Raw genomic sequence first — 24,650 nt, 5'->3', positions numbered from 1 at the left:
CCAGGCCTAAGAGATATCGAGTGAGGGGAAAACCTTGGGCAAAGTAATCATTCCAGCTGCTGCCAACCTCGTCTTACCACCAGGTCAGACTGTGCTCACCTTGCCTATCCAAGCCTGTACCCCTTTTGAAGGAGTTGACGTGCAGATAGAGCCCGCTTGTATGGATCAATTACCTCCAGGGCTTCTTGTTGCATGAACGCTAGCCATTTTTCATGACGGCAGTGTACCAGTACAGTGTGTCAACCTTGGAGAAAGCGCTCTCAATCTTGCACCCAAGAGTGAGGTATCACAGGTTATGGGAATGCCAGAAGAGCTGATACCACCAGAGGCCTCTCAGTTGGCAGTAAAGCAGGGAGATCTCTGGACAGTGGCGGTATCGGTGTCCTCAGAGTCAGAATCTAATCACCTAAAGGAGGGGTGCCGAATTCTGGAGCAGATGTGGGTCGAACTCACAGAACTCTCACCACAACAGGTACAACAAGTAGAAGCGGTGTTAGAACGGTACTAGGATGTATTTGGTCAGCATGATGATGACTTTGGGTGTACCACAGCTGTCACCCATGAGATTCCAATGGGAAATGTTGCACCCATTAGGGAGCAATATTGACAGATCCCACAACAAATGTACCAGGAGGTGAAAGAAATGTTGGTGCATATGCTGCAGAGCGGAGTCATCTGAGAGAACCAAAGTCCTTGGGCCATACCCATTATCCTAGTCCAAAAAAATTGGAACCCTGCTCTTTTGTGTAGACTATCGAAGGCTGAATACTTGCACCATGTGGGATTCATACTCACTGCCGAGGATTGAGGAATCACTGTCTGCTCCAGGAAAAGCAAAGAACTTCTCATCATGAGACCTGGCCAGTGGGTATTGTCAAGTGCCCATGTCCGAGCATGACTGGGCGAAGACAGCCTTCATACTGCCTATGGGGTTGTTCAAGTTCAACCGGATGCCTGATGGAAAGATGTCTGGGAGACTTAACCTTTGAGGCAGCTCTCATGTACTTGTAGGACATTATTGTTTATGCAGCCACTTTTCAAGAACACCTGAAAAGGCTGGAACAAGTGATTAATCATGTAAAAAAGCATGGCCTGAAAGTGAAGCTTCGAAAGTGTCATCACACAGATTGAATACCTGGGACATGTCGTCTCTGCTGAAGGGGTAAGACCAACATGTGAGAAAATCACAGCAGTACAGGACTGACCCACCCTGAAGACTGTGAAGGATGTCTGGGCTTTCCTTGGACTCATTTGGTATTATCGATGGTTCGTGAAAAAACTTAACCCGCATTGCTAACCCGTTGTTAGACTGATTTCTCTGACTAAAGCACACATACTGACCTATGCAGACTTCACTCAACCCTTCATCTTCCACACCGACTGAAGTCTACATGGACTGGGAGCTGTATTGTCACGAATGCAGTATGGAAAAGAGCAGGTGATTGCCTATGCAAGTAGGTATCTCCATGACTCTGAATGTAACCAAGATAACTACAGCTCTTTCAAGCTAGAACTGCTGGCATTGGCGTGGGCCATGTCTGAGAAGTTCGCTGAGTACCTGTCGGGGTCCAAAGTCTTAGTACACACTGACAATAACCCTCTAGCTCATCTGGAAAATGCAAAGCTAGGAGCCTTGGAGTAGAGATGGGTGGCCCACATGGCCAAGTACTGGTACAAGATTGCCTATCGGAGGGGAGCCAAAAGCACCCATGCCAACACTTTATCCCGAGTGACTCATGAGCTACCTGGACCTTTCCGGGACAAAGAGCTGGAGGCTGAAGAGATCCTGAAATTTAAAATCCCTCCCGGACGTTGGTGGCCACGCAGGGGACAGATCAGGGAGACTTCCAGAGGACACACGTTAGGACGATAACATGATGACTGGGTATGGCTTCAGCAGGAAGATAGGGAACTCACTCAGATGAGACAAGGGTGGCTTTGAAGCAACTTCCCAACCAAAGAGAGAGATGCCTTGTCCTTGGGAACCTTACAGATCCTTCAACAGTGGAGAGGATTCAACTGAAAGATGGCCTGTTATATCGGAAGGTGCAATTGACATGGGAATGGGGAGTCACCTGGCTAAGGGTGATCCCAGAAAATTTGTTCTGTGAGGTGGCTACCGAAGCCCATGAGAGAGGGGCCCACTTTGGCCAAGGGAAGACATTCTGGTGGCTACAGAGACTGGTCTATCATCCTCGGCTGAAAGCAGCAGTAGACGAAGTTTGTCAACAATGCAGGAGCTGTGAGTTAGCAAAGCCTCCAGAGCAGAGGGCCCCTATGCAAACTATTGTGACCCCCCAAGAGGTGCTAATGATCGACTACTTGACAATAGGCCCAGCTCATCTTGGATACAAACACTGACTGGTGATGACCTACCACTTCACCAAATTTGCTGTGGTGACTCCAACTTGGGATCAGACTGCTGAGTCGGCGGACATTTGCATAGACTACATCCGAGTGTACGGCTGTCCAAAGAGGATTCACTCTGACCAAGGTGCCTGTTTTCAAGGATGGTTATGCAAGAACTGCATCACCTGTACCAGATCGAGAAGTCCAGAACGATACTGTACCATCCCTAAGGAAATGGGGCTTGCGAGCATTTCAATTGGACACTAATTCAAATGCTGCAGATGATGGAGGCAGACAGAAAAGTTCTGGCCTGAATTTGTGGATGAATTAATATGGGTGTGCGATACGATATGATACGATACGATATGATACACTTTATTGATCCTAAGGGAAATTATGGTATTACAGCAGAATTACAAAACAGCATTTCAAACATTACAAAATTACAAACAGCATTACATAAAGTAATTACTAGATACAGATCTTGCACATGACTAACCTCATTATGTAACAAACAAATATCCGTACTTAAACCTCTGATCATTGCCATTAGTGCACCAGCCATAGGTCATTGTCATCTTTCACCCTTAGGAAATTGCTATATATCCCCATAGGAGTAGGCACAAATGATTTCCTGAATTTCTCCTTCTTGCACCAAAGTAGGATTAGACGACTGCTGAATGTGCTCTACTGCTTCATGAACAGCTCGTATAGTGGGTGTGTATTATTGTTTATTACACACCTACACTTCATCTGAATCCTACCTTCCACTACCTCCTCAAAAGAGTCAAGATGAAGGCCAACAGCCGCGCTTGCCTTCTTGATAAGTTTGTTGAGCTTATTAGGGTCAGCTACTCGCACACTACTGCCCCAGCAAATTATAGCAAAATTGGGTGCTTTGTCTGAAGGCGAGCCAACACCCCTGACAACACTTCCCCAGCTGCCTCTTGGCTGGTGGATGGAGGTATATATATGACTACTGCAATGAAGATGGATAATTGTCTAGGTAGATAGTAAGACCTAAGGCCAACTGCTAAGAGTTCAATGTTTTGACTGCAGTGACTTTCCTTAACAGTAATATGCCACTGATTACACCATCTGTTACTAATGTATAATATCACCCCACCACCCTTCTTCTTACCACATTTAGCTTTGTCTCTATCATCCTGAACCATGTGAAACTCTGGAATCGAGACACTTGAATCAGGGACCTCCCCATTTAGCCATGTTTCTGTAAAGCACATGAGTCTGCATTCCTTGAACTCCGTCTGAGTTTTACAAAGATCTAGCAGTTCATCCATCTTATTTCTCAGTGAGCGTACATTACGCATGATAATTGAGTATCCAATGCACAGCACAACTTGATACACGCTGTACACCCTGCTGCTTGGCTGAAAAGGGCAAGAGATCACTGAGTTGGAGTTGGATCCAGAGGAGGACTACCCACGGATGGGGGTGTCAACCTGGGTCCGTGAACATCAGCACCATTTGCAGACTATGCATTGCCTTGTGCAGACCAGCTTTCGTGAGCTGGAACACCATAAGACGACTCTCCTGCGATGGACAGCTCTTAAGGCTGGGGACCATGTGTTGGTCCGAGATAAACATCCTCGAGGCAAGTTGGAGTACTGGTGGAGAAGACCCCATGTGGGGTGAAACACCAGATTGGAACCGAATATCTGGTTTATGAGATCCAATCTGAAGGGGAAGAAGGCGCTCCCACTCGAGTAGTTCATCAGAACATGCTATGTCCTTGCTTGTCACGAGACCTCAACCAACCTGAAAGAGCGCAAGTTGTTCTTGAAACACCACCTTCTGCAGCTTTTGATTGTGACGAGGACAAATTCTTTGATCCACTATCCTTTGACCCAGGAGAGGAACAGGAGCCTGAAGCTCCCAAAATGGTTGCTCCACTGAACTTGGGTGCATCCCCGTCCTTGCCCCCTCAACCTGACTCCACTACTCACCCACTCAGCCTGACTCCACTACTCAACCTGGCTTATGCAGCACTGAACGGACAATAGCTGGAATGCCACCCAACAGATACGAACAAGACCAATTTTTTGGGCCGCAAATCATCCAAGTGATGGAGGAGTGTCAACGTTTGCTACAGGAACTCTCGCTCATGGAATGGTGAGCAAAAGGAGAGGGGGATTGTTAGAAGAAGGACCACTGTTACCTGTTCTGTGCTAGGTCCAGAACTGTCAGGGCTGTCTCCTCTGTTGTCCAGAGACCAGACAAAACCTACACATCCAGGAGTAGGGGGCATTGATAAGTGGCTGCAGACATAACGTGGAAGTATTTAGTCGTGGCAGCAACAGACAGTGCACGGCAATTAGAAGTGGGTGCTCTGACCCTTGAGCCCTGTCACAGAGCAGACCCACGTCCCCATATCCCCACAGCAACAAGCAGCGTTAGCCAGGAGAGACATGCAGAACACCAATTGGTCACTCTGAGGTGAGGTGCCAAACGCTCTGGGCTTGCTTCACCTCAGAGAGACTCAGTGTGGGACCGTAAGCTGAGCCCTGATTCCCCCATATATGTCAACCGGTCTACATTAAACCCGGAGAATGTCGAGACCTATATCCTCTTGGCTGCATCAGTAGATGGACTACAGGCTCAGTGGAAGGTACTGGAAGAAAATTGCTACCACCATTCCCATAGCACTTTATCGAATCAGCATAGCGCCAGCCATTGTTGGCACCATCGCTGCTTCACAACACCCACAGCCTGAGGATCAGTGGATAGGATACGTTAACCCCAGAAGAACTGTCCCGACTGTGTTCACTGTTCTTTAACCCTACCCAAAATTTCACTATTGAACTGTTTTATTCCCTGTTTAGCCCTTTACCTCCATGCGTGGAGTATCCCACTGTTGATTAAAACCAAGTTAACCCTTGCTCTGTCTCCTGCCTCTCACTGCATCCCATGACCTGCTCACACCCTATCTAACTACCAATTCATGAAAAGACATATATGCTGACAAGGGACAACTGAACACTGTGCTGGGACAACAAAATGGACATGGTTGCTGACTGTTCAGTCTGTGCAACTGCACATTGTGGAAACGAGGCATCAGCACCTCCTTCCTGGACAGCAGAGTGGGAAGAATGAAATGCAGGGGAAAGGCCAGAGGTTTCACAGACACAGATTTTGTACCTGGGCATTCTGCCAACCTACTGGGGTGCTGTGTGTATGAGCAGTATATGGCATATGCTAACAGAGGTATTATGTTGAATTTCCTTTTATAAAGTGATGTGTGGGCAAGATTTTTTGAACTAGCAGCATATATAGAGCATATTTCAGTATTCATATTATTATTCTGTGTAAGGTTAAAACCTGGAGAATTGTGTGGAGCATATTAATGCATTCATGTACCAAAATGACCAAGTGAACAGCCAAAAATCAATATTAGATACACACTCAAAGAGACCGTAACAAGAAAAACACAATAAACAAATTATAATTATAGAATATATAGAGATTGAGAGTAGAAATTTGATCTACAGTGGGAAAAATAAGTATTTGATTCCTTGCTAATTTTGTTAGATTGCCCACTGACAAAGACATGAACAGTCTATCATTTTAAGATTAGGTTGATTTTAACCCCTTTACCCCCAAGGGTGGTTTGCATGTTATGGACCGGGCCAATTTTTACAATTCTGACCACTGTCCCTTTTTGAGGTTATAACTCTGGAACGCTTCAACGGATCCCGGAGATTCTAACATTGTTTTCTCGTGACATATTGTACTTCATGATAGTGGTAAAATTTCTTTGATATTACCTGCGTTTATTTGTGAAAAAAAACGGAAATATGGCGAAAATTTTGAAAATTTCGCAATTTTCCAACTTTGAATTTTTATGCAATTAAATCACAGAGATATGTCACACAAAATACTTAATAAGTAACATTTCCCACATGTCTACTTTACATCAGCACAATTTTGGAACCAAAATTTTTATTTGTTAGGGAGTAGTGTTGAGCGATACCGTCCGATACTTGAAAGTATCGGTATCGGATAGTATCGGCCGATACCCAAAAAATATCGGATATCGCCGATACCGATATCCGATACCAATACAAGTCAATGGGACATCAAGTATCGGAAGGTATTCTCATGGTTCCCAGGGTCTGAAGGAGAGGAAACTCTCCTTCAGGCCCTGTGATCCATAGGGATGTGTAAAATAAAGAATTAAAATAAAAAATATTGATATGCTCACCTCTCCGGCGGCCCCTGGACATCACGCTGCTAACCGGGAGGCTTCTTTGTTTAAAATGCGCGCCTTTAGGACCTGCGAATGACGTCCTGGCTTCTGATTGGTCGCGTGCCGCCCATGTGACCGGCACGCGACCAATCAGAAGCCGCGACGTCATTCGCAGGTCCTTAATTCCTAGAATTAGGAGTTTTTGTGAATGAGAATGACGTCGCAGCTTCTGATTGGTCGCGTGCTGGTCACATGGGCGGCACGCGACCAATCAGAAGCCGCGATGTCATTCTCGTCGGATCTCGGATCTCGGTATCGGAATTCCGATACCGCAAGTATCGGCCGATACCCGATACTTGCGGTATCGGAATGCTCAACACTATTAGGGAGTTATAAGGGTTAAAAGTTGACCAGCAATTTCTCGTTTTTACAACACCATTTTATTTTAGGGACCACATCTCATTTGAAGTCATTTTGAGGGGTCTATATGATAGAAAATACCCAAGTGTGACACCATTCTAAAAACTGCACCCCTCAAGGTTCTCAAAACCACATTCAAGAAGTTTATTAACCCTTCAGGTGTTTCACAGGAATTTTTGGAATGTTTAAATAAAAATTAACATTTAACTTTTTTTCACAAAAAATTTACTTCAGCTCCAATTTGTCTTATTTTACCAAGGGTTACAGGAGAAAATGGACCCCAAACCTTGTTGTACAATTTGTCCTGAGTACGCCGATACCACATAAGTGGAGGTAAACACTGTTTGGGCGCATGACAGAGCTTGGAATCGAAGGAGTGCCATTTGACTTCTCAATGCAAAATTGACTGGAATTGAGATGGGACGCCATGTTGCGTTTGAAGAGCCACTGATGTGCCTAAACATTGAAACCCCCCACAAGTGACAACATTTTGGAAAGTAGACCCCCTAATGAACTTATCTAGAGGTGTGGTGAGCACTTTGACCCACCAAGTGCTTCACAGAAGTTTATAATGCAGAACCGTAAAAATAAAAAATCATTTTTTTTTCACAAAAATTATCTTTTCGCCCCCAATTTTTTATTTTCCCAATGGTAAGAGAAGAAATTGGAACCAAAAAGTTGTTGTACAATTTGTCCTGAGTACGCTGATACCCCATTTGTGGGGGTAAACCACTGTTTGGGCACATGGGAGAGCTCAGAAGGGAAGGAGCGCCGTTTGACTTTTCAATGCAAAATTCACAGGAATTGAGATGAGACGCCATGTTGCGTTTGGAGAGCCACTGATGTGCCTAAACATTGAAACCCCCCACAATTGACACCATTTTGGAAAGTAGACCCCCTAAGGAACTTATCTAGATGTGTGGTGAGCACTTTGACCCACCAAGAGCTTCATAGAAGTTTATAATGCAGAGCCGTAAAAATAAAACAAAAATTTTTTCCCACAAAAATTATTTTTTAGTCCCCAGTTTTGTATTTTCCTGAGGGTAACAGGAGAAATTGGACCCCAAAAGTTGTTGTGCAATTTGTCCTGACTGCGCTGATACCCCATATGTGGGGGGGAACCACCGTTTGGGTGCATGGGAGGGCTTGGAAGGGAAGGAGCGCCATTTGGAATACAGACTTAGATTGAATGGTCTGCAGGCGTCACATTGCATTTGCAGAGCCCCTAATGTACATAAACAGTAGAAACCCCCCACAAGTGACCCCATATTGGAAACTAGACTCCCCAAGGAACTTATCTAGATGTGTTGTGAGAACTTTGATACCCCAAGTGTTTCACTACAGTTTCTAACGCAGAGCCGTGAAAATAAGAAAAAAAATTCCCCCCAAAATTATTTTTTAGCCCGCAGTTTTGTATTTTCTCGAGGGTAACAGGAGAAATTGGACCCCAAAAATTGTTGTCCAATTTGTCCTGAGTGTGCTGATGCCCCATATGTGGGGGGGGAACCACCGTTTGGGCGCATGGGAGGGCTCGGAAGGGAAGGAGCGCCATTTGGAATGCAGACTTAGATGGACTGGTCTGCAGGCGTCACATTGCGTTTGCAGAGCCCCTAATGTACCTAAACAGTAGAAACCCCCCATATTGGAAACTAGACCCCCCCACGAACTTATCTGGATGTGTTGTGAGAACTTTGAGCCCCCAAGTGTTTCACTACAGTTTATAATGCAGAGCCGTGAAAATAAAAAATCCTTTTTTTCCCACAAAAATTATTTTTTAGCCCCCAGTTTTGTATTTTCCCAAGGGTAACAGGAGAAATTGGACCCCAAAAGTTGTTGTCCAATTTGTCCTGAGTACGCTGATACCCCATATGTTGGGGTAAACTCCTGTTTGGACACACGGGAGAGCTCGGAAGGGAAGGAGCACTGTTTTACTTTTTCAACGCAGAATTGGCTGGAATTGAGATCGGACGCCATGTCGCATTTGGAGAGCCCCTGATGTGTCTAAACAGTGGAAACCTCCCAATTATAACTGAAACCCTAATCCAAACACACCCCTAACCCTAATCCCAACGGTAACCCTAACCACACCTCTAACCCAGACACACCCCTAACCCTTATCCCAACCCTATTCCCAACCGCAAATGTAATCCAAACCCTACCCCTACCTTTAGCCCCAACCCTAACTGTAGCCTTAACCCTAACTGTAGCCCTAACCCTAGCCCTAACCCTAGCCCTAACCCTAGCCCTAACCCTAACCCTAACCCTAGCCCTAACCCTAACCCTAGCCCTAACCCTAGCCCTAACCCTAACCCTAGCCCTAACCCTAATGGGAAAATGGAAATAAATACATTTTTTTAATTTTTTTATTTTTCTCTAACTGAAGGGGGGTTTGATTTACTTTTATAGCGGGTTTTTTTAGCGGATTTTTATGATTGGCAGCCGTCACACACTGAAAGACGCTTTTTATTGCAAAAAATATTTTTTGCGTTACCACATTTTGAGAGCTATAATTTTTCCATATTTGAGTCCACAGAGTTATGTGAGGTCTTGTTTTTTGCGGGACGAGTTAACGTTTTTATTGGTAACATTTTTGGGCACGTGACATTTTTTGATCGCTTTTTATTCTGATTTTTGTGAGGCAGAATTACCAAAAACCAGGTATTCATGAATTTCTTTTGGGGAAGGCGTTTATACCGTTCCGCGTTTGGTAAAATTGATAAAGCAGTTTTATTCTTTGGGTCAGTATGATTACAGCGATACCTCATTTATATCATTTTTTTTATGTTTTGGCGCTTTTATACGATAAAAACTATTTTATAGAAAAAATAATTATTTTTGCATCGCTTTATTCTCAGGACTATAACTTTTTTATTTTTTTGCTGATGATGCTGTATCGTGGCTCGTTTTTTGCAGGACAAGATGACGCTTTCAGCGGTACCATGGATATTTATATCCGTCTTTTTGATCGCGTGTTATTCCACTTTTTGTTCGGCGGTATGATAATAAAGCGTTGTTTTTTGTCTCGTTTTTTTTTTTTCTTACGGTGTTTACTGAAGGGGTTAAATAGTGGGACAGTTTTATAGGTCGGGTCGTTATGGACGCGGCGATACTAAATATGTGTACTTTTATTGTTTGTTTTTTTTATTTAGATAAAGAAATGTATTTATGGGAATAATATTTTTTTTCATTATTTAGGATTTTTTTTTTTTTTTTTTTTACACATTTGTAAAAATTTTTTTTAACTTTTTTACTTTGTCCCAGGGGGGGACAATACAGATCGGTGATCTGCCAGTTTGCACAGCACTCTGACAGATCACCGATCTGTCTGAGAGCAGTGCAGCGTTACCAAGTGCCTGCTCTGAGCAGGCACTTGGTAAGCCACCTCCCTCCCTGCAGGACCCGGATCCGCGGCCATTTTGGATCCGGGACTTGCTGCAGGAAGGAGGTGGGAGACCCCCGGAGCAACGCGATCACATCGCGTTGCTGCGTGGGTCTCAGGGAAGCCCGCAGGGAGCCCCCTCCCTGCGCGATGCTTCCCTGCACCGCCGGCACATCGCGATCATGTTTGATCGCGGTGTGCCGGGGGTTAATGTGCCGGGGGCGGTCCGTGACCGCTCCTGGCACATAGTACCGGATGTCAGCTGCGATAAGCAGCTGACACCCGGCCGCGATCGGCCACGCTCCCCCCGTGAGCGCGGCCGATCGCCTATGACGTACTATTCCGTCCTTGGGAAGTAAAGCCCACCCCACATGGATGGAATAGTACGTCTAATGGCAGAAAGGGGTTAACATTGAGAGATAGAATATTAAAAATAAAATCCAGACAATCACACCATCTAAATTATATAAATGTATTTGTATTTTGCAGTGAGAAATAACTATTTGATTCCTCTGGCAAACAAGACTTAATACACCAAAAACATAACACCACCTCCATGCTTGACAGTGGGGACGTTGTTCTTTGGGTATGTGGTAGCATTTCTGTTCCTCCAAACATGGCGAGTTGAGTTAATGCCAAGGAGCTCAATTTTGGTCTCATCTGACCACAGCAACTTCTCCCAATCACTCACAGAATCATCCAGGTGTTCATTGGCAAACTTCAGATGGCCCTGCACATGTGCTTTCTTGAGCAGGGGAACCTTGCGGGCACTGCAGGATTTTAAACCTTTATGGGTAATGTGTTACCAATGGTTTTCTCTGTAACTGTGGCCCCAGCTGCTTCCTCATGATCAAGGACGCCCCACAAGTTGAGATTTTGCATGGTGTCCCAGATAGATGTCAATTGACAGTCATTTTGTATTTCTTCCATTTTCTTACTATTGCACCAACAGTTGTCTCCTTCTCATCCAGCTTCTTATCTATGTTTTTGTAGCCAACTCCAGTTTTGAGCATGTCCATGATCTTGTCCCTGACATCCTTATAAGGATCTTTGGTCTTGCCCATGTTGTAGAGGTTAGAGTGTGACTGATTAATTGAGTATGTGGAACGGAGTCTTTTACAAAGGTGACTATGTGAGATAGCTGTCTTTAATGCAGGTAGTGAGCTGATTAGGAGCGTCTAAATGGTCTGAAGGAGCCGGAACTCTTAATGGTTGGTAGGGGATCAAATACTTATTTCTCACTGCAAAATGTAAATAAATGTACATAATTTAGACTGTATGATTTTCTGGATTTTATTCCTGATAGTCTATCTCTCAATGCTAAAATTAACCTACCCATAAAATTATAGACTGTTTATGTCTTTGTCAGTGGGCAAACTTACAAAATCAGCAAGGGATCAAATACTTATTTCCCCTACTGAATGAACAATGTACAAAGGTTTCCAAAAATTAACCGAAGGAGTCTGTATCATACACGCTGAAATACGTCGTGATGGGGACATCACAATACACTTTGCAGTTATTACAAGAGGTACAGTGGGGCAAAAAAGTATTTAGTCAGTCAGCAATAGTGCAAGTTCCACCACTTAAAAAGATGAGAGGCGTCTGTAATTTACATCATAGGTAGACCTCAACTATGGGAGACAAACTGAGAAAAAAAAATCCAGAAAATCACATTGTCTGTTTTTTTAGCATTTTTTTGCATATTATGGTGGAAAATAAGTATTTGGTCAGAAACAAACAATCAAGATTTCTGGCTCTCACAGACCTGTAACTTCTTCTTTAAGAGTCTCCTCTTTCCTCCACTCATTACCTGTAGTAATGGCACCTGTTTAAACTTGTTATCAGTATAAAAAGACACCTGTGCACACCCTCAAACAGTCTGACTCCAAACTCCACTATGGTGAAGACCAAAGAGCTGTCAAAGGACACCAGAAACAAAATTGTAGCCCTGCACCAGGCTGGGAAGACTGAATCTGCAATAGCCAACCAGCTTGGAGTGAAGAAATCAACAGTGGGAGCAATAATTAGAAAATGGAAGACATACAAGACCACTGATAATCTCCCTCGATCTGGGGCTCCACGCAAAATCCCACCCCGTGGGGTCAGAATGATCACAAGAACGGTGAGCAAAAATCCCAGAACCACGCGGGGGGACCTAGTGAATGAACTGCAGAGAGCTGGGACCAATGTAACAAGGCCTACCATAAGTAACACACTACGCCACCATGGACTCAGATCCTGCAGTGCAAGACGTGTTCCACTGCTTAAGCCAGTACATGTCCGGGCCCGTCTGAAGTTTGCTAGAGAGCATTTGGATGATCCAGAGGAGTTTTGGGAGAATGTCCTATGGTCTGATGAAACCAAACTGGAACTGTTTGGTAGAAACACAACTTGTCGTGTTTGGAGGAAAAAGAATACTGAGTTGCATCCATCAAACATCATACCTACTGTAAAGCATGGTGGTGGAAACATCATGCTTTGGGGCTGTTTCTCTGCAAAGGGGCCAGGACGACTGATCCGGGTACATGAAAGAATGAATGGGGCCATGTATCGTGAGATTTTGAGTGCAAACCTCCTTCCATCAGCAAGGGCATTGAAGATGAAACGTGGCTGGGTCTTTCAACATGACAATGATCCAAAGCACACCGCCAGGGCAACGAAGGAGTGGCTTCGTAAGAAGCATTTCAAGGTCCTGGAGTGGCCTAGCCAGTCTCCAGATCTCAACCCTATAGAAAACCTTTGGAGGGAGTTGAAAGTCCGTGTTGCCAAGCGAAAAGCCAAAAACATCACTGCTCTAGAGGAGATCTGCATGGAGGAATGGGCCAACATACCAACAACAGTGTGTGGCAACCTTGTGAAGACTTACAGAAAACGTTTGACCTCTGTCATTGCCAACAAAGGATATATTACAAAGTATTGAGATGAAATTTTGTTTCTGACCAAATACTTATTTTCCACCATAATATGCAAATAAAATGTTAAAAAAACAGACAATGTGATTTTCTGGATTTTTTTTTCTCAGTTTGTCTCCCATAGTTGAGGTCTACCTATGATGTAAATTACAGACGCCTCTCATCTTTTTAAGTGGTGGAACTTGCACTATTGCTGACTGACTAAATACTTTTTTGCCCCACTGTATATGCAGTAAAAACATTTTTATTGGTTTAACAAATAGCATATCATTATCTAGCAGTTGCATGACTGGCAAAAAGCCTGCAGAGATAGGCAAACGTGACTATTTACCTCTAATTTTCATGAGTCTGCTGTTGCCGTGTGTAATAAAGCTAATATCTTTTTTTAAAAATTGCCACACACTGCTAGATATATTGATATATTTGTACATAACACCTCTGTGAGGGTACTTGTCAAAAATAAAGCCAGGATTTTTTTTCATAACCATGAAGTATTCAATATGATAAAGGGTGACGTTAAGGGATGTGGTGGTGTCTACCAAGGCCGTGTGACAGATGTGAAGGTGACTGGATCTTGTTCTAGCTTCCTGTCAAAATGTGATCAGCGTGCTACACCACTGAGAAACCCAAACAAGTGCAAGGATGTTGGGGGTTGGATGGCAGAAAAAGGCTCCAGTATGATGACAAGCAGCACCACAAAGTCTGCCACACGGCCCAGTCTCAGTAGCCAAGAAGCTGGGCCTCTGAATCCTCAAACTGGTGCTCCTTCTTCCTACCATCAAGAGTCTCAGGAGACATATTATTATTATTATTATTTATATAGCACCATTAATTCCATGGTGCTGTACATGAGAAAGGGGTTACATACAGAGTTATAGATATCGTTTACAGTAAACAAGTTTATAGTAACAGACATATGACCCCAATGCTTGATACGCTGAGGAACTGTTTACGTTCTCTTGCAATTTGTTGATTTGTTGCTTATAGCAAGAAAAAATAAATATTTTAGTCAGCTCACTGTCCTCGTCTCACTCTAGGGGTCCGTCCGTCAGCCATGGTCGCGGCTCAGCAGTCGCAGTAACAAAATCCACAAAAAATATATAACCCGACGATGAAGAATCCGCTGCACCTTCAGAGGTCTTATTTGTATAAAACTTCCATTTTATTGAGAAATAGGTAAAAAAAGTAAAAAAGCACAGTTACATGCAATCAGATCAAACCAGTCGACATCTAGAGCAACATGTTTCGGCCAATAATAAGGCCTAAGTCATGGTCTCCATTTCTCAATAAAATGGATGTTTTATGCAAATAAGACCTCTGAAGGTTCAGCGGATTCTTCATCGCCGGGTCATATTTTTTTTCTTGTAATTTGTCAGGCCTCTCAAAGTGCACCATTAAAGAGAGTCATGAGGAGGTGGAGTGCAGTGATGCCCAAACATTTGAGCAACCACGCCCAGTAGAAAACCATATTGGGGAAGGTCAATTCATGTCTGAAGAGGTGGATAATCATGATGCACAGTTGCCATCAGGGCAGCCTAAAATCACAACTCAGAAGGAGGATCAGATTGAGGAATTGGAAGATGATGTGATCTACTGTATAATGAGGTCACTGATCCAACCTAGCATGGTGGCACACATAGCGAGCAAAGCAGTGCAGCAGTGCAGACAAGGATGGATCCATAGCACAAAAACAGGCAAGAAGGGGTAGTGGTTTGACCAGAGGGAGAACTCCGTCAACTATTCCACAGAGCCCCATCACTTGGTTAGATAACAGACCAAGTGTGCCTTGTTCCCCTGTATGGCAGTTTTTTCTGAAATTCCTAGAGACAAAACTGTAATTTGCAAAATCAGCCAAACCAAGCTAAGAAGAGACAAGAACACTGCCAACCTGAGTACCACCAGCATGCAAAAACACATGGCAGCAAAGCACCCCAGTAGGTGGGCATAGCGCATGGGTTCAAAATCTTTGTCTGAGGCTACCATCACACTAGCAGTATTAGGTCAGTATTTTACATCAGTATTTGTAAAACAAAACCAGGAGTGGGTGATAAATGCAGAAGTGGTGCATACGTTTCTATTATACTTTTTCTCCATTTGTTCCACTCGAGGTTTTGGCTTAGAAATACTGATGTAAAATACTGACCAAATACTGCTAGTGTGACGGCAGCCTGATGATGAAACTACTGCCCTTTCCCCTATGTAACAGCCTTCAGAATCTGCTGTCCCACAACCTGCAGTTGCACAAACACAGTAGTCAGCAATTCGTCCAGTTGTCCATTTGCAGCGTTTACTTGTGCCTTCCCCAAATGTTTAACAGAAAGCAGAAATATACACCAACCCACAGGGCAAAATGCTAAACATGAACATTGGCAGCCCTAGAAATGTTGCCATTTTGACTTGTGGGAGCTGAGTCTCTGTGACCTCTTGGCAGTGGCAGCCACACGGTACTGAATTCCCATCCGCACTATTTTTCCCGGTGTGCAGTCAACATGTTACATAAGCACATGTTACACAATATCAGCTGGCCAATACAGTTACAGGGAAGGTCTACATTTCCCTTATGCATGTAGACAAGCCGCAGAGACACCATCACGTGTTTCTCAACGCAAGCAATAAATGACCAGGTCCTTCACCGGGAAGGAACAACCACGGGAAGGGCAGCATCCAAGAAGGAAAACCACCTATGCCAAAACATGGTATCCATCCACAGACAGCTGTTTCGGGGTATTTGCCCCTCATCAGTGAGGAGTAGGAAACTGGCTATTAGGAGCAGTGCCTAGTAAAAAGACTATAAACATAAGGATGAATGACATTGGGGAGATCAAAACATCCAACACCGCGGAGACACCATCACGTGTTTGTCAATGCAGTGATCCAGAACACTGCCCTCATCCCTTATGGGAAATATGCAAATGCATGTAGAAAAGCCGCGGAGACACCATCACATGTTTATCAACGCAAGCAATAAATAGCCAGGTCTTTCACTGGGAAGGAACAACCACGGGAAGGGCAGCATCCAAGAAGGAAAACCACCTATGCCAAAACATGGCATTCATCCATAGACAGCTGTTTCGGGGTATTTGCCCTTCATCAGTGTGGAGTAGGAAACTGGCTATTAGGAGCAGTGCCTAGTAAAAGGACTATTAACAAATTATTGCTTGCGTTGAGAAACACGTGATGGTGTGTTGGACGCGGTGATTCTGCACGGTTCAATGAACACATGCGGATTCACCTGCATTCAATAGCCAGCAGCGCTTTGGACACAGTGGACATGTGCTGCATCCAAAGCACTGCCAATTACTGAATGTGTGCAAGAAAGGGGAGAAGCCAGCGCTGCCTATGGTCAGAACGCAATACATAAAGTGCAAATGCACATATTGATTTCTAACTGTATTTCAAAAATGAGACATTTAGCAAATAATTGATCAATTCTTTGAGCTACCCCACCACTTCACGGCAATCTCATAATGGGGCAGTCCTACGCTTCTTTTTTTATATTCGCTGTGCCAAAAAGGCTACCTAAATAAATTAAAAGCGAGACCACATTAAATGCAAACTGCACCTAGAGCATTTCTGAATCACTCCCATTTCTAATACAGTTAGAAATCAATATGTGCATTTGCACTTTATGTATTGCGTTCTGACCATAGGCAGCGCTGGCTTCTCCCCTTTCTTGCACTGAATGTGTGCACCTACCCTGAATGTGTGCGACTTCCATATTGTCCATCGCATGCTTTTAGCGGCCTGAACTTAAGGCTTGTAAATACAACAGAAATGTTTCTGTGTGATGGTGCGATATGTTAGCATTTTGGGCCCCACTTTCTCGAAAACCAGCCCTGCACACGCTGTAATTCGACATTTCGTAATAATAATAATAATAATAATAATAAATTATAATCATTGTATTTCCAACATATTCCACAGCACTTTGCCTTTTAGAGGGGACTTGTAGCGACAATAAAAGATTTTACAGGATAGCAGTAATCACATAAACAACAGATGCCAAGAGGAATGAGGGTCCTGCTAGCAAGCTTACAACCTATGAGGAAATAGAGGAGACATGAAAGGTGGATAGTAACAATTGATTTTATTGTTCTGACCAGCCATAATCTAATAAATCAGGTGTTCATGTAATGATGTTTGAACCCACTTACCAACCGGTATGTGTAAAAGTACAGGCACAATGGGCTATTCAATGCATAGAGCATGTGAGAACTCAATACGAGGATCCTGGTTCTGAAGAAAATTTTGAATGGGCAATGCAGGGATAGTTAGATAAATGAGTTGAGCCGGTAGGCGGTTCATATGTTGGCAAGGCTTATTGAAAAACACCAAAAAAGGACACATTCAAGAAAAAACACCAAAAAACAGGCAAAGATGCTTACCTGTCTAAATAGGCCTCAATACAAATCCACAAGCAGGGTGCAGCGGACCCAAACAAAATAGCAAGTGCACAGGTGCAATACCTAATGAAACAGCCAGCCTTCAATAAGGGTTTGGCCGTGCATGTATATTTTTTTGCAGGGTGCAGCAAGGCTTATTGAGCAGCAAAGAGCCATTTCTGAATTCATGGTTCTCAGAGTAACACTCAGCCCCCACAATATAACAACTGCTGAGTGGGTGTGGATAGATGACATATGTAAAGTGCTTTATAACTTTGAGTACTGCGCCAAGATGGTGATCACTGATGACACTATTGTCAGCGTAGCCATCCAGCTGCTCTGTCTATTTAAACGATCATTGCAGAATCTCAAAAAGGAAGCTTTGAATGCTGAGCTGGTGGCTATGGAGTAATATTTTACAGTGCTGATACCACACAGTCCAGCTTCTCACAATATTCTCAAGCCACATTGGGTGGTGAGGAGGAACTGGAGGAGGAGGTACAGGAGTTTTTGGTCTGCCTACAGAGGGGACTCCCAATCCCAGCTTCAAACCTGTCCAGAATGGATGGCCTGAAGAGGAGGAGGAGGATAAACAGTGTGAGGAGGAGAGGATGGTTAGTGTTCTTACTGGTGAGGACACTGAGCATTTGACTCTTTGTAGTCTGCCAGACATGGCAGAGTTCATGTTCAGATGACTTTCCCAAGACCATCGTGTGAAAGACATTTTTTCCAAAATGAAATATTGGCTGTGCGCCTTTTTTGACCAATGGTACAAAGCGAAATTTCCTTCATGCATGCCAGAGGGCTGATGTGGAAGACTTGCTAAAAAGATTACCTTCTGACAACACTGCTGGCAGAGGTACTGACTCTTTTCACCCACAAGGATTACAAGGGAGGGCCATGCACACCAGGTTCAACTCAGGGGGGAAGAATGTCCACCACCTGTACCATTTTCATGAGAATGGCACATCAGCAAGGGCTATCTGTAGGTGTAAATATGAAGAGGCACGAGAAGTTGACCAAGATGGTGAAGGACAACTTAAGTGACCATACTAGTGTCCTTCCTTATTCTTCAATACCCTTTAACTATTGGATGTCCAAGCTCCACATTTGACCCAACCTCTCCTTGTACATCTTGGGGGGGCTGCCATGCCCTGCCGCAAGTGTGTTGTCTAACTGGGTTTTTAGCTTAGCTGGTGCAATCATAATGGATAGGCGAACACGCCTGTTAATGGAAAATACAGACAGGCTGACCGTTCTAAAATTGTACGAGGGCTGGATTTCCTCTGACTTTGTAAGCCCTATGGATGACAGCAGCGTAATTTAATAGCAGCCCAAATGTTTTGCTTGGAAAGTTGTCTTAACATCCATCCCTTACTATCCAAACCCATTTTGTTTAGGAAATCACCTCCTCTTCTTCCTCCTGCTTCTGAAACAAGTACTTAGTGTTTATGTATGTACACCCCACGTAGCTAATGGTTTGTACTTTGTGAAAACTTGGCACATTATGCAATGGTGAAACTTGTACTCCCTATCGCTTGCCTTGCTGACACACTCCAACAGCGGAGTAATGAAAATTATTACCACTGCTAAATTGTCATATTTGATTATCTCTGCACAGATTGCGGCAGTTGCACAAGTTCTAGATAAAATTGCACTGTTTATTAACCCAATTTAAAATTAGGATTGTTTTTTAAATTGCCTTGCTGACACACTCCAACCGTAAAGAAATGAAAATTATTGCAAATGCTAAATTGTGACGTTTGATTATCTATGCAATGATAAGAACAACCAGGTGTCTGTCTTTCACTCTCCCTCCTATCAAATCTTTCCTTACTAAATCCCCACCTAACAAAAAACTAATATTCACAATCTTCACCTCTTGAAAGAGATTTTTGGAATGAATAATGCACACTATAAGCTCATATCACTCTCCATACGCTGAAACTACGATCTCCCTATGCTGTTTCCAGCTACAATCTGCACATGATGGCACTGGCAGCCTTTAAATATCCCCTATGATGCTGGAAGGTCAGCCAATCACAGTAATGCCACACCAAAGATGACACCGGTATTAGGGCTTGTTTCCACTTGCGAGATATACAGTGGGGCAAAAAAGTATTAAGTCAGTCAGCAATAGTGCAAGTTCCACCACTTAAAAAGATGAGAGGCGTCTGTAATTTACATTATAGGTAGACCTCAACTATGGGAGACAAACTGAGAAAAAAAAATCCAGAAAATCACATTGTCTGTTTTTTTATCATTTTTTTTGCATATTATGGTGGGAAATAAGTATTTGGTCAGAAACAAACAATCAAGATTTCTGGCTCTCACAGACCTGTAACTTCTTCTTTAAGAGTCTCCTCTATCCTCCACTCATTACCTGTAGTAATGGCACCTGTTTAACCCCTTTACCCCCAAGGGTGGTTTGCACGTTATGGACCGGGTCAATTTTTACAATTCTGACCACTGTCCCTTTATGAGGTTATAACTCTGGAACGCTTCAACGGATCCCGGTGATTCTGACATTGTTTTCTCGTGACATATTGTACTTCATGATAGTGGTAAAATTTCTTTGATATTACCTGCGTTTATTTGTGAAAAAAACGGAAATTTGGCGAAAATTTTGAAAATTTCGCAATTTTCCAACTTTGAATTTTTATGCAATTAAATCACAGAGATATGTCACACAAAATACTTAATAAGTAACATTTCCCACATGTCTACTTTACATCAGCACAATTTTGGAACCAAAAATTTTTTTTTGTTAGGGAGTTATAAGGGTTAAAAGTTGACCAGCAATTTCTCATTTTTACAACACCATTTTATTTTAATGACCACATCTCATTTGAAGTCATTTTGAGGGGTCTATATGATAGAAAATACCCAAGTGTGACACCATTCTAAAAACTGCACCCCTCAAGGTTCTCAAAACCACATTCAAGAAGTTTATTAACCCTTCAGGTGCTTCACAGGAATTTTTGGAATGTTTAAATAAAAATTAACATTTAACTTTTTTTCACAAAAAATTTACTTCAGCTCCAATTTGTTTTATTTTGCCAAGGGTAACAGGAGAAAATGGACCCCAAAAGTTGTTGTACAATTTGTCCTGAGTACGCTGATACCCCATATGTGGGGGTTAACCACAGTTTGTGCGCATGGCAGAGCTCGGAAGGGAAGGAGCGCCATTTGACTTTTCAATGCAAAGTTGACTGGAATTGAGATGGGACGCCATGTTGCGTTTGGAGAGCCACTGATGTGCCTAAACATTGAAACCCCCCACAAGTGACACCATTTTGGAAAGTAGACCCCCTAAGGAACTTATCTAGAGGTGTGGTGAGCACTTTGACCCACCAAGTGCTTCACAGAAGTTTATAATGCAGAACCGTAAAAATAAAAAATCATTTTTTTTTCACAAAAATTATCTTTTCGCCCCCAATTTTTTATTTTCCCAATGGTAAGAGAAGAAATTGGACCACAAAAGTTGTGGCACAATTTGTCCTGAGTACTCTGATACCCCATATGTGGGGGTAAACCATTGTTTGGGCGCATGGGAGAGCTCGGAAGGGAAGGAGCGCCGTTTGACCTTTCAATGCAAAATTGACAGGAATTGAGATTGGACGCCATGTTGCGTTTGGAGAGCCACTGATGTACCTAAACATTGAAACCCCCCACAAGTGACACCATTTTGAAAAGTAGACCCCCTAAGGAACTTATCTAGATGTGTGGTGAGCACTTTGACCCAATAAGAGCTTCACAGAAGTTTATAATGCAGAGCCGTAAAAATAAAACAAAATTTTTTTCCCACAAAAATAATTTTTTAGCCCCCAGTTTTGTATTTTCCTGAGGGTAACAGGAGAAATTGGACCCCAAAAGTTGTTGTGCAATTTGTCCTGAGTGCGCTGATACCCTATATGTGGGGGAGAACCAGCGTTTGGGCGCATGGGAGGGCTCGGAAGGGAAGGAGAGCCATTTGGAATACAGACTTAGATGGAATGGTCTGCAGGCGTCACATTGTGTTTGCAGAGCCCCTAATGTACCTAAACAGTAGAAACCCCCCACAAGTGACCCCATATTGGAAACTAGACCCCCCAAGGAACTTATTTAGATGTGTTGTGAGAACTTTGAGCCCCCAAGTATTTCACTACAGTTTATAACGCAGAGCCGTGAAAATAAAATAAAAAATTTCCCCTCAAAATTATTTTTTAGCCCCCAGTTTTGTATTTTCTCGAGGGTAAAAGGAGAAATTGGACCCCAAAAGTTGTTGTCCAATTTGTCCTGAGTGCGTTGATACCCCATATGTGGGGTGAACCAGCGTTTGGGCGCATGGGAGGGCTCGGAAGGGAAGGAGCGCCATTTGGAATGCAGACTTAAATGGAATGGTCTGCAGGCGTCACATTGCATTTGCAGAGCCCCTAATATACCTAAACAGTAGAAACCCCCACAAGTGACCCCATGTTGGAAACTAGACCCCCCCACGAACTTATCTAGATGTGTTGTGAGAACTTTGAGCCCCCAAGTGTTTCACTACAGTTTATAACGCAGAGCCGTGAAAATAAAAAATCTCTTTTTTTCCCACAAAAATTATTTTTTAGCCCCCAGTTTTGTATTTTCCCAAGGGTAACAGGAGAAATTGGACCCCAAAAGTTGTTGTCCAATTTGTCCTGAGTACGCTGATATCCCATATGTTGGGGTAAACTCCTGTTTGGGCACACGGGAGAGCTCGGAAGGGAAGGAGCACTGTTTTACTTTTTCAATGCAGAATTGGATGGAATTGAGATCGGTCGCCATGTCGCGTTTGGAGATCCCCCTGATGTGCCTAAATAGTGGAAACCCCCCAATTATAACTGAAACCCTAATCCAAACACACCCCTAACCCTAATCCCAACGGTAACCCTAACCACACCTCTAACCCAGACACACCCCTAATCCTAATCCCAATCGCAAATGTAATCCAAACCCTAACCCTAACTTTAGCCCCAACCCTAACTGTAGCCTTAACCCTAACCCTAGCCCTTACCCTAGCCCTAACCCTAGCCCCAACCCTAACCCTAGCCCTAGCCCTAACCCTAACCCTAGTCCCAACCCTAACCCTAGCCCTAACCCTAGCCCTAACCCTAGCCCTAACCCTAGCCCTAGCCCTAACCCTAGCCCTAACCCTAGCCCTAAGCCTAGCCCTAATCCTAGCCCTAACCCTAGCCCTAACCCTAGCCCTAGCCCTAGCCCTAACCCTAACCCTAGCCCTAACCCTAGCCCTAACCCTAGCCCTAGCCCTAGCCCTAACCCTAACCCTAACCCTAGCCCTAACCCTAACCCTAGCCCTAACCCTAATGGGAAAATGGAAATAAATACATTTTTTTCATTTACTTTTATAGCGGGTTTTTTAGCGGATTTTTATGATTGGCAGCCGTCACACACTGAAAGACGCTTTTTATTGCAAAAAATATTTTTTGCGTTACCACATTTTGAGAGCTATAATTTTTCCATATTTGAGTCCACAGAGTCATGTGAGGTCTTGTTTTTTGCGGGACGAGTTGACGTTTTTATTGGTAACATTTTCGGGCACGTGACATTTTTTGATCGCTTTTTATTCCGATTTTTGTGAGGCAGAATGACCAAAAACCAGCTATTCATGAATTTCTTTTGGGGGAGGCGTTTATACCGTTCCGCGTTTGGTAAAATTGATAAAGCAGTTTTAATCTTTGGTTCAGTACGATTACAGCGACACCTCATTTATATCATTTTTTTATGTTTTGGCGCTTTTATACGATAAAAACTATTTTATAGAAAAAAATAATTATTTTTGCATCGCTTTATTCTGAGGACTATAACTTTTTTATTTTTTTGCTGTTGTCGCTGTATGGTGGCTCGTTTTTTGCGGGACAAGATGACGCTTTCAGCGGTACCATGATTATTTATATCCGTCTTTTTGATCGCGTGTTATTCCACTTTATGTTTGGCGGTATGATAATAAAGCGTTGTTTTTTGCCTCGTTTTTTTTTTTTTTTTCTTACGGTGTTTACTGAAGGGGTTAACTAGTGGGCCAGTTTTATAGGTCGGGTCGTTACGGACGCGGCGATACTAAATATGTGTACTTTTATTGTTTTGTTTTTTTTATTTAGATAAAGAAATGTATTTATGGGAATAATATATATATATATTTTTTCATTATTTAGGATTTTTTTTTTTTTTTTTTTTTACACACTTGGAAATTTTTTTTTTTACTTTTTTACTTTGCCCCAGGGGGGGACAATACAGATCGGTGATCTGCCAGTTTGCACAGCACTCTGACAGATCACCGATCTGTCTGAGAGCAGTGCAGCGTTACCAAGTGCCTGCTCTGAGCAGGCACTTGGTAAGCCACCTCCCTCCCTGCAGGACCCGGATCCGCGGCCATCTTGGATCCGGGACTTACTGCAGGGAGGGAGGTAGGAGACCCCCGGAGCAATGCGATCACATCGCGTTGCTGCGGGGGTCTCAGGGAAGCCCGCAGGGAGCCCCCTCCCTGCGCGATGCTTCCCTGCACCGCCGGCACATCGCGATCATCTTTGATCGCGGTGTGCCGGGGGTTAATGTGCTGGGGGCGGTCCGTGACCGCTCCTGGCACATAGTGCCGGATGTCAGCTGCGATAAGCAGCTGACACCCGGCCGCGATCGGCGGCGCTCCCCCCGTGAGCGCGGCCGATCGCGCTGGACGTAATATTCCGTCCTTGGGAATTAAGGCCCACCCCACATGGACGGAATATTACGTCCAATGGCAGAAAGGGGTTAAACTTGTTATCAGTATAAAAAGACACCTGTGCACACCCTCAAACAGTCTGACTCCAAACTCCACTATGGTGAAGACCAAAGAGCTGTCAAAGGACACCAGAAACAAAATTGTAGCCCTGCACCAGGCTGGGAAGACTGAATCTGCAATAGCCAACCAGATTGGAGTGAAGAAATCAACAGTGGGAGCAATATTTAGAAAATGGAAGACATACAAGACCACTGATAAT

This window comes from Ranitomeya imitator, chromosome 4, assembly GCF_032444005.1.
Source record: "Ranitomeya imitator isolate aRanImi1 chromosome 4, aRanImi1.pri, whole genome shotgun sequence".
Lineage (NCBI taxonomy): Eukaryota > Metazoa > Chordata > Amphibia > Anura > Dendrobatidae > Ranitomeya > Ranitomeya imitator.
This window is presented reverse-complemented; position numbering follows the sequence as displayed.